Raw genomic sequence first — 8885 nt, 5'->3', positions numbered from 1 at the left:
GTGCATACTTGATTATTTATGCACTCCTCCCGGGTCGCTGGGAGGAGACTGAAACTGCAAGCCAGGGAGGAGCAGGGTGATGTGACACCCTGGAGCCTCCTGAAGCACCTGCTGCTCTGCCCGGCCCGGGGAAGGGAGTTTCTGGAGACAACCTCCCCTCAGCTCTGAGCCGGGCCCTTGGGGCTCTGAGGAGCACACAGAAAAGCAGCATCTGCCGTGCTCATCCCTCCCTCCCCTCCCCGCCTTCCTTTGTCAGGCCCATGGAGACACCGGCCATGGGGAATTCCTACTGGGGGAGCATGTAGTAGGCTACAGGTTCACTGCAGAAAAACCTGAAAATCCAGAAGAGCAAACCAGGAGAAGAACATGAATGCTTCCATGAATGCACCATCAAAAATCCCGTGAGGACACTCTTCCTCCCCCACGTCACTGCAGACAGCTGTCCCGCTGCAGCGTCACAGAGGCCACTCTCAACCTGCAGCTCTCTGGGGCACCACAGCAGACTCGTTTCCCACACTAACATGAATAATGACTTCCTAGGTTTGAACAGCTGTGCAAAAATTCCTAAGGGTCTTTTATCATTCATTTATTCCAGCCCATTATTATGGGTCCTTAATTTGTTGGGTTGTATTGGTTCATTTTTGCTATTGAGCGCTACGTTGTGACAAACATCTATGATTCCACAGTTGATCTTTCTTAAATATCTCATTGACCAAAAAAAAAATCATGATTGTGAATCCATTAATATGCTTTTAAGACTCTCCGTGATGGCTCTGAATTAACGCCCGTCAGTGCAGAACAATTTAACAACATCTTGACCACCATCAGTAACTATTGATTGTAAAAGCATGAATTTTAAAGAAACCGTATTCAAACATGTGGGACAAAAAAAAAAATCCTTAAAGGGTTTAAAAATAAATATCGGGTTGATTGAAAGACAGAAAATAACCCCTTATTCACATAAGACTACCAATGTGATAAATAGCATTCAGAAAAATAAATTTAATGTAGATGCTGCTTATGCAAAATCATTAAATGCACTATAAATTGGCCAGATAGAAATGACTCAGAAATTATTGCCAATTACAAGAACAAATTCCAGAGTTAAGCTATTGACAAAGTGGTTTTCAAAAAATAGGCTCTTGTCTGCAAAGTGATTGTAGAGGTGGACACAGTTTCCCCTAAACGCCAGGGTGCCACTCTCAACAGTGAATCAGCGGACACCTGGCTGGTTAATAGAGCTCCTTCAAGTTCTGCCCATTCAGAAGGGAGCATGCATGTGGCGAGCTGGCTGGGTCACCGGGGGTGCCTCTACCAGCTCTGTCTATTACAAAACGTGCTGAAATGAGAATCCAGATAGGAGGAATGAATGGACAATGCACCAATGAGCTCACGTGTGGTGCACGCTTGTGAGCCCAGTAGCTCGGAGGCTGAGGCAGCAGGAGGATTGCAAGTTCAAGGCCAGCCTCAGCAACTTCATGAGACCATATCTCAAAATAAAAAAAATAAAAAGGGCTGGGGATGTGGCACTTGGAGATATATCTATATCTCTATCTATCTATCTATCTATATCCCTAAGCTTGAAAATAAGACAAAACGACCACAGTGTGGGCTTTCACATTGTCAAACAGACCCCCCAAACAGTTAGTTCCCTCAGAAATGTGTCCTTGGTTGTCTCACAAATTGGTATTGGTTGGCTCCCAGTGCATCCCTAGGGTCTGAACGCCCCACCACTGATTGGATTAAGGCTCTCATAACCCAGTGATTTCACCTCTAAGCCTTCTTGCATTTTGGGGGTCACATCCAAACCATAATAGTGCTATTTTTTACTATAAAATGCCCTATGCTGCCTTGGGACTCTACAGAGTTCTCACCAGGAACAAAGATCTCACCAGATGCAGCTGCCAATCTTGAACCTCCCAGTCTTCAGAACTGTGAGCCAAAAACAAAACAAAACAAAAACAAACAAATAAACAAAACCTCTTTCTCTCACAAATTACCCAGTCTCAGGTATTTTGTTTCAGCAACAGAAATCAAACTGAGACACAGATTCTCTAAAGTTAGATGTGAACTAGGAGAAGATTGATAAATTCCAACTTATTTTTGTCTGGTTAAAAAAAAGAAATTCAAAGGCAGTAATTTTTAAAAATTGTAACTTAGCCAGCCTATTCCAGCATTTCTTTCCCAATGAATACTAAAGACCTTTGTTCCTTGAGCCATCCTTAGATAATCAGTTTTATCATTGTGATTCCCTCACATATTAATAGTAAACCGTTGACTCCTACTCACTGCATATGTGTATGAGAGTCAATTTTTGAATGAAGAGAATTTAAATTTTGTCTCTTTTGACAACGTGAAAGCCCACACTGTGATCATTTTGTCTTATTTTCAAGGGTGGTGCTACTTTGCCCTGACCTCACAGCTTCCGTGCGGGATTTTTGAAGTGTGTTATAGGGTACTAATCCTATAACAGGCAGCAGCACTTCACGCCTTCCCTTCAGTGTGGCCTGCCCTTGGTCACTTGCTCCTGATGAATGTGTTACCTGGTGGGAAGGGACAGTGTATCGCATTTGAGCTAGGTCACCTTGCTCATGGCTCACCCAGTGGAAGCCAGTGGCCATGGGATGGACCTCAAGCAGCCCTGAGGGACCTGTGTGGGGAGGAACAAGGCCTTGTGACAGCACCCTGGGAGTGAGCCTTCTGAGGTGCAGATCCGCCACCCACACAGGCCTAGCAGGCTGCAGCCCCTGCTGACCCCCCACCTACACAATGGAGGACCCCGCCAGGCTGGTCCTCCCACTCCCAGGCCATGGGAAACCGTAGGCATTTCTCCTTTTCAGCGGCTGGGGTTGGAGTCATGTTCAGCGCTGACAGCTTCCTGCAGCACCTGCCGAGCTTCATGGTCAGTGGGGACCCTCCCTTCCCAGCAAACTCCTCGCGTCCTCATGGGGACCGTGTCCCGGGGCGACTCATCACCACATGTGTGAGATGTCAGTGCCCCTGGCGGAGGTGGAGGGGAGGACAGTCGGTCAGTGTATTCTCCCTGGGAGTTTGTAGGCTCACACGGCTCACCATCCCAGGCGGGAAGCTCTCGTTAGGGAGCCCGATTTAATAATGATTAAAATGACCATATCCTTCAGTGCTCACCTTGTCCCTGGAATCACGTTTAGGGGCCTCCTGAATTTTTTCATTATACACTTATCTAACTACTGATCTGCTAACCACTATCATTTCTGTTATTCGGAAGGGGAATCAGGCACAGAAAGACTAACTACATCGCCTGATGGTTGACCACTAATTAGGATTAGAGTCAGACCCAAGTCCAGGAAACCTAGTTCAGAACTATTGGCCCCACGGCACTCAGGTTGACCCTTTTGCTACCTGAGTCAGTCCTGTCACTCCTCTGTCCCCACACCTCTGTGAGTAAAAGGCAAGTCTCCAAAGGCCCATGCCACTGGACTCCCATGGACTCTCAGCCTCCTCCTTCCCCACTAAGGGGACCAGGAGCCAGGTAGACCTCTTGCTCTTCTTGAACAAGATGACATGGTCCTCCTGGGGCCCCTCGCTCTTCCTCTACAAGCCAGCGTGGCCCTTCTGAGGGACCTTCCCACTGGCTCCGCTCCCCACCCGGAAGCTGGCGTTGTCCCCACCTCCTGAGGCCTTTGCTGCGACACCCCTCTCAGCGAGGCCATGTTCTCCCCTTTGTGCATCCCTCCCCTGCTCCCACGCCCCCCACCGTGCCTCACTTCTTTCCGTGGGGCTCATCACTTAGCAGACTGTGTAATTCACCCAATGTGCCCTGCGTGGTATCTACTGCCCGCTCTCGGTGGTGCCAGGTGCACAGGATGTCTTAGTAAATAGATGCTCAGTTGTCCCCATCCACGTTTAAGAAGCCAAGGAGCTGATGACTATTTTTATCTCCGTTGTTTTTATTATGATGATTTCATTTCCCAGAAAGTATTGATGCTTGTGAACCCTCCTTTTATTCCTGGAACAGTTAAGACCATGGGTTGGCAAAGATGGGCCTGTGGACCAAGACCAGCCCACTGCTTGGTTTATAAATAAAGTTAGTGGGAGCACAGCCTGATGTCTATGCCACTTTTGCACGGTGATGTCTATGGCAGAGACTGTGTTTACTCCACAGCCTTTTATGGAAAGAGTTGGCTGAGCTCTGGTCAAGACTGTGTGGGTTCGAGTCTTACATCTGTTGCTGACTAGCATGTACATTTGGTCAAGTTACTTAAGCTTTTAGCTTTTGAGTTTTCATTTATAAAAAGGGAATAAAATTCTGCTATTGTTATGAGGACTAAATGAGTTAATATACATGAAGTGTTTAGGACGGTGCCAGCACATAGTAGGTGCTTACATGTCAACTTTATCATCATTACCACCATCACCATCACCACCATCATCATTTTCACCATTACCCACATTACCACTATCTTCACCATCATCTTCATCACCACCACTTTCATCACCATCATCTTCATCACCACCACCTTCATCACCATCATCTTCATCACCACCACCTTCATCACCATCATCTTCATCACCACCACCTTCATCACCATCATCTTCATCACCACCACCTTTATCACCATCTTCATCACCGCCACCATCATCACCACCATCATCCTCATCACCACCATCACCACCATCTTCATCACCACTATCATCACCACCATCTTCATCACCACCATCATCACCACCACCTTCATCACCACCACCACCATCTTCATCACCACCAGCATCACCACCATCTTCATGACCTGGGAAGTTTATTTCACCGCTCTGATTTGAGGATTTGACCCACTTGTTTCCGATTCCCTGTGAAGAGGACAGTAACAGCCCCATCCCTGGGGTGTCATGAGGCCTGCATGAGGCGAGGCTGTGCCGAGCCAGCTCAGTCACCCATGTGCTGTGTGCTCTGTGCCTTCAGCAGTCCCCGCCTCCCTCCCTCTCCTGGGTACAGTGAACACCAAGTGCACACTGGCGGAAGCCCACGGCGGCTCAAGACCCAGTGCTTCATCACATGTGCCTGTGCCTCATCCCCAGAGAGGGAAAATGCCAGACTCCATCCCTGCAGGGTTTGCTGTGAGGTCTTAGTGTCTAACAAGGACAGTTAACTTCTGCTACACATTCACCCTGTCAAAATAAATGTCGCTTTCGTCCCCTCTTGTTGTGACATCAGTCCCACGGGGTTAGTACAACTTATATTCCTATTTAAACTGACTGAGGCCAAGGAGGCTTGGAGAGAGTGAGCGACTCACCCGAGACCACAGAACCAGCAGGAGGTGGCTGGTACTCTGGCAGTTCAGTCCAGGCCAGGAAACCCCAGTGCCCCTGTGAAACACAAAGGGCATCTTGCTTACAGATGCAAGGAACAGAGGGCGGAGCTAGAGCAGGGACCTCCCTGCAGGACTCTCTTTCCATGAAGGACCAAGGGGCCACTGGAAAAGAGCTGGCCCAGGGTGGCCCAGAGCAGCCCATACTGAGATGGGGACTCCTCACTCACTGGGGTGACCTTGATAGCACAGAGCACCCAGGAGGGCCTCGCTGGGCACCAGAGATGGTGGCCATGTGCAGAACACCTCTGGGAGCCAGCCGCAGAAGTGGGCCTCCAGTTACAGCCTGACTCTGCAGCCACATCACAGGGTGACCCTGGGGTCCACAGAGGGGGCAGGGCCACCTTGGCTACTAAGACATTTGAGGACCACAAAATGCCACGAGGTCAGAGAGGCTGGGCCAGGTCAAGGCACTGTGGCCGGTGCTGGGCAGGGGCCCCGCTTTGCTGCCCTTTTTTGTCTCCACCTTGTTGTGTTGTCCTGTGGCACCTTTCAGCACCCGGGTGGAGGCTGGAGCGGGGGTGGAGGAGTAGAAATTTCTACTGGGGGAATAGAAATGGCCAGTTCTGCAGGGAGAGCGGGTGGCAACCAGGAGGCAGGTGGGGCCCCATGCACGTCACACCCACCGGCAGTTTCTCCTGACTGAGTCACCAGGGGCAGGTCCAGAGCCACCGGCAACCTCCTTACCTGAGATCCAGCTGAGGACCTCCAGAGCCTTCCCAGGTGCCTGCCTCATCTGAACCTCGAGGCTCCGGAGCCTGACCCCCTCCCCTGGGGTGTTTGGGTGGCCACTGATGGAGGGGACGAACATGACATTGGAAATAAGTCCAAATGGGAGAGAGCCAAGGGTCTGGAGGGTGAGGGCTGGCTCTGCTGGCCGCTGGGGCACCAGGAGGGACCACACAGGAAGGCAGTCCCCATCACCTGGACCAGAGGACACACAGGCTTCCCATGTCTCCACCTCCCTCCACAGGTATCTGGTCAGCTCGCCCAGCGAGCCTCCTAGCAGACGCAGTCGCAAGCAAGCCTGGGCACTGCGGCTGCTCCCAGAGGACCCAGGGGGCTCTGCTTCCCTAGGCTCCATCTGGGGGCATGGCACCAAGGGGATCACCCTCTTTCAAAAGTGCCTCAAAAACGGGATTGTTTTTGTAAACTAGGCTCGTCTCTTTATTATACAGGTCTCTGTACATCTGTCTTTTTTGATAGATTTTTAGTTATCATTTTTAATTACAGGGAAATATACGTAAGATGAAAGTTACCATTTTAACCACATTTACGTGAACTGCTCAGGGGCGTCATTCAGACCATTGAGCAATCCCCACCAGCCCTCGCAGGAACGCTTTCCACCTTGCAAAACTGAAACTCTGTGCTTAGTAAACAATGACTCCCACTGCCCCCGCCAGGCCCTGGCCACCACCCTCCTTCCCATCTCCATGACTTTGACTCACCTGGGTATCAAGTGGAAACTCACAGCACGCGTCCTGATTTGTGGCTGGCTTATTTCACTTAATGTTCTTGGGTTGTGGCTTATATCCGGACTCCAATTCCTTTCCAAGGGTGAGTAATATTCCAATGTGTATATATGCTCCATTTTCTTCATCCTTTCAGCAGTCAATGAACACTCTGGGGTTGCTTCCACCCTCTCACTACGGAGAATAATGCAGCTATTGCCTGTGGGTATGCAAGCAACTTTTCAGGTCTCTGTGTTTAATTCTTTCTAGTGTACGCCCACAGGTGGACGTGCTGGGTCATGTGGGACTCCTCTTGCTGTTGCCACTGGGGTGTTGTCATTGAGCCCCAGGTGCTCACAGCATTGTCCAGCTCTTCTGTCCTGTACCTTCTGGAGACCTGAGTCTGCCTACTTTTCAATCAGTTATGAAGGAAAGACTACTGAATGCCCCAACAAAAATTGGAGATGTGTCTACTCCTCCTGTTGGTGCCATCTATTTGGGGCTTGGAAGCTCTGTTGTCGGGAGCACCTGCTTAGAAGATCCTTTATGTGTTTTGCGTCCCTTTATCATTAGGAATGTTCCTCTTCATTCCTGCTAACCTTCCTGGACTTTAAATCTGCTTTGGCTGACATCCATGCAACTCCAGCTGTCTTCTGTTTAGTGTTTGCATGGGACATCTTTCTCCACCTCCTTACCTTTAAACTATCATTGTGTTTATAACTATATAATTAGATATTGTATACTCAGATCTTGTGTTTTTTAATCCAATCTGGAAAGCACAGTCTTTTAACTGGTATTTTTGCATCATTTACATGTAAGTGCTGATATGGTTAGATTACTATCTATCATTCTACTGCTTTCTATTTATTCCATGTGTTCTGTATTTCTTTTATCCTCTTCTTCCTTCTCCCGAGTTAAAATATTTTGATTCCACTTTACCTATTATATTGTCTTATTATTTATACCTTTAAATAATTTTTTGCTTACCCTAGGGCTTGCGTGTCCTTAATGAATAAGACTAACTTCCAATAACACAACACCACCTTATGGTAAAATAAGGGTGTACAACAGTATGTTTCCAATTCCTCCTTCCCACTCTTTATGATATGGTGGTGACTATCCCTAAAGCTAAGGATGAAAACTTTTCAAAGAATTAGAGAGAACAATACCTGTTCCCACCGCTGGCCTGGAAAGACTCGTAATTCACAAGGCCTTGGGTTCAATATGCAGAAGGACCTGCTTAAGCAATGGAAAGTAGTTAGGTCCAGACAAAATGCTTCTCTGGTTCTACCTCTCCGATCTCAGTATCATGCTCCAAAGGATCAAAACCTTTCCAAGTGCCTCAGTTGCACCAAAGTATAAAAATGGAGTTCATTCATAGTGATCTACAAACACTCAGCACCCTTGGGGAAATGGCTGAATTGGGGCTGGGGCAGGAAGCACATCAGAGTGGCCTGTGACGCTTGTCATGACAGAAAGTAAAGAAATACCTTAAAAAAATAAAAAGGAAAGAAATCTGCACTGACGCGGTAGATCGAAGGCAGGCAGGAAGTAGATGAAAAACTTCAAGGCCCAAATCAAAGCAATCTGGGAGAACTAGTGGGGTCCTGTGGGGCAAAGCATTGGAGGCAGAGGGGCTGAGTGTGGGAGGCGGGCGTGGGATCCTGTGGGTGCCAAGAGCCACGCCAGAGCTCCAGTTACTACACTGGGTACAAAGTGGAGCCACCAGGGGCTCTGAGCAGGGAGGGCGTGACTGTGTTCCTGTCTCCAATCCCGGTCACTGCTTGGTGGACACTTAATTCCAGGGAGGTAAGAAAGACGCAGGGATAACATTTGGGGTTATTGCAATGCTCCAAGGAAGAGACGTAATGGGGAATTCAGAGAGTAGCAGCTTCACTACTCATTGGAGCTTCATTACTCATTTTGGTACAGGGGGTGATACTGGTGTTGAGAATCAGGTCCCAGACTCGTTCCCCGGTGTTAAAGACTGAACACCCAAGAAACACGGATGCAAGAGCAAGAGGTTTTATTTAAAGGTAGAACAGAAAGAAAGACACAGACTTCTCCACGGGGGGGATGGGGGGGGGGG

This window comes from Marmota marmota, unplaced genomic scaffold, assembly GCF_001458135.2.
Source record: "Marmota marmota marmota unplaced genomic scaffold, marMar, whole genome shotgun sequence".
Lineage (NCBI taxonomy): Eukaryota > Metazoa > Chordata > Mammalia > Rodentia > Sciuridae > Marmota > Marmota marmota.
The sequence above is the reverse complement of the archived record's forward strand: the minus strand, read 5'-3'. Positions refer to the sequence as shown.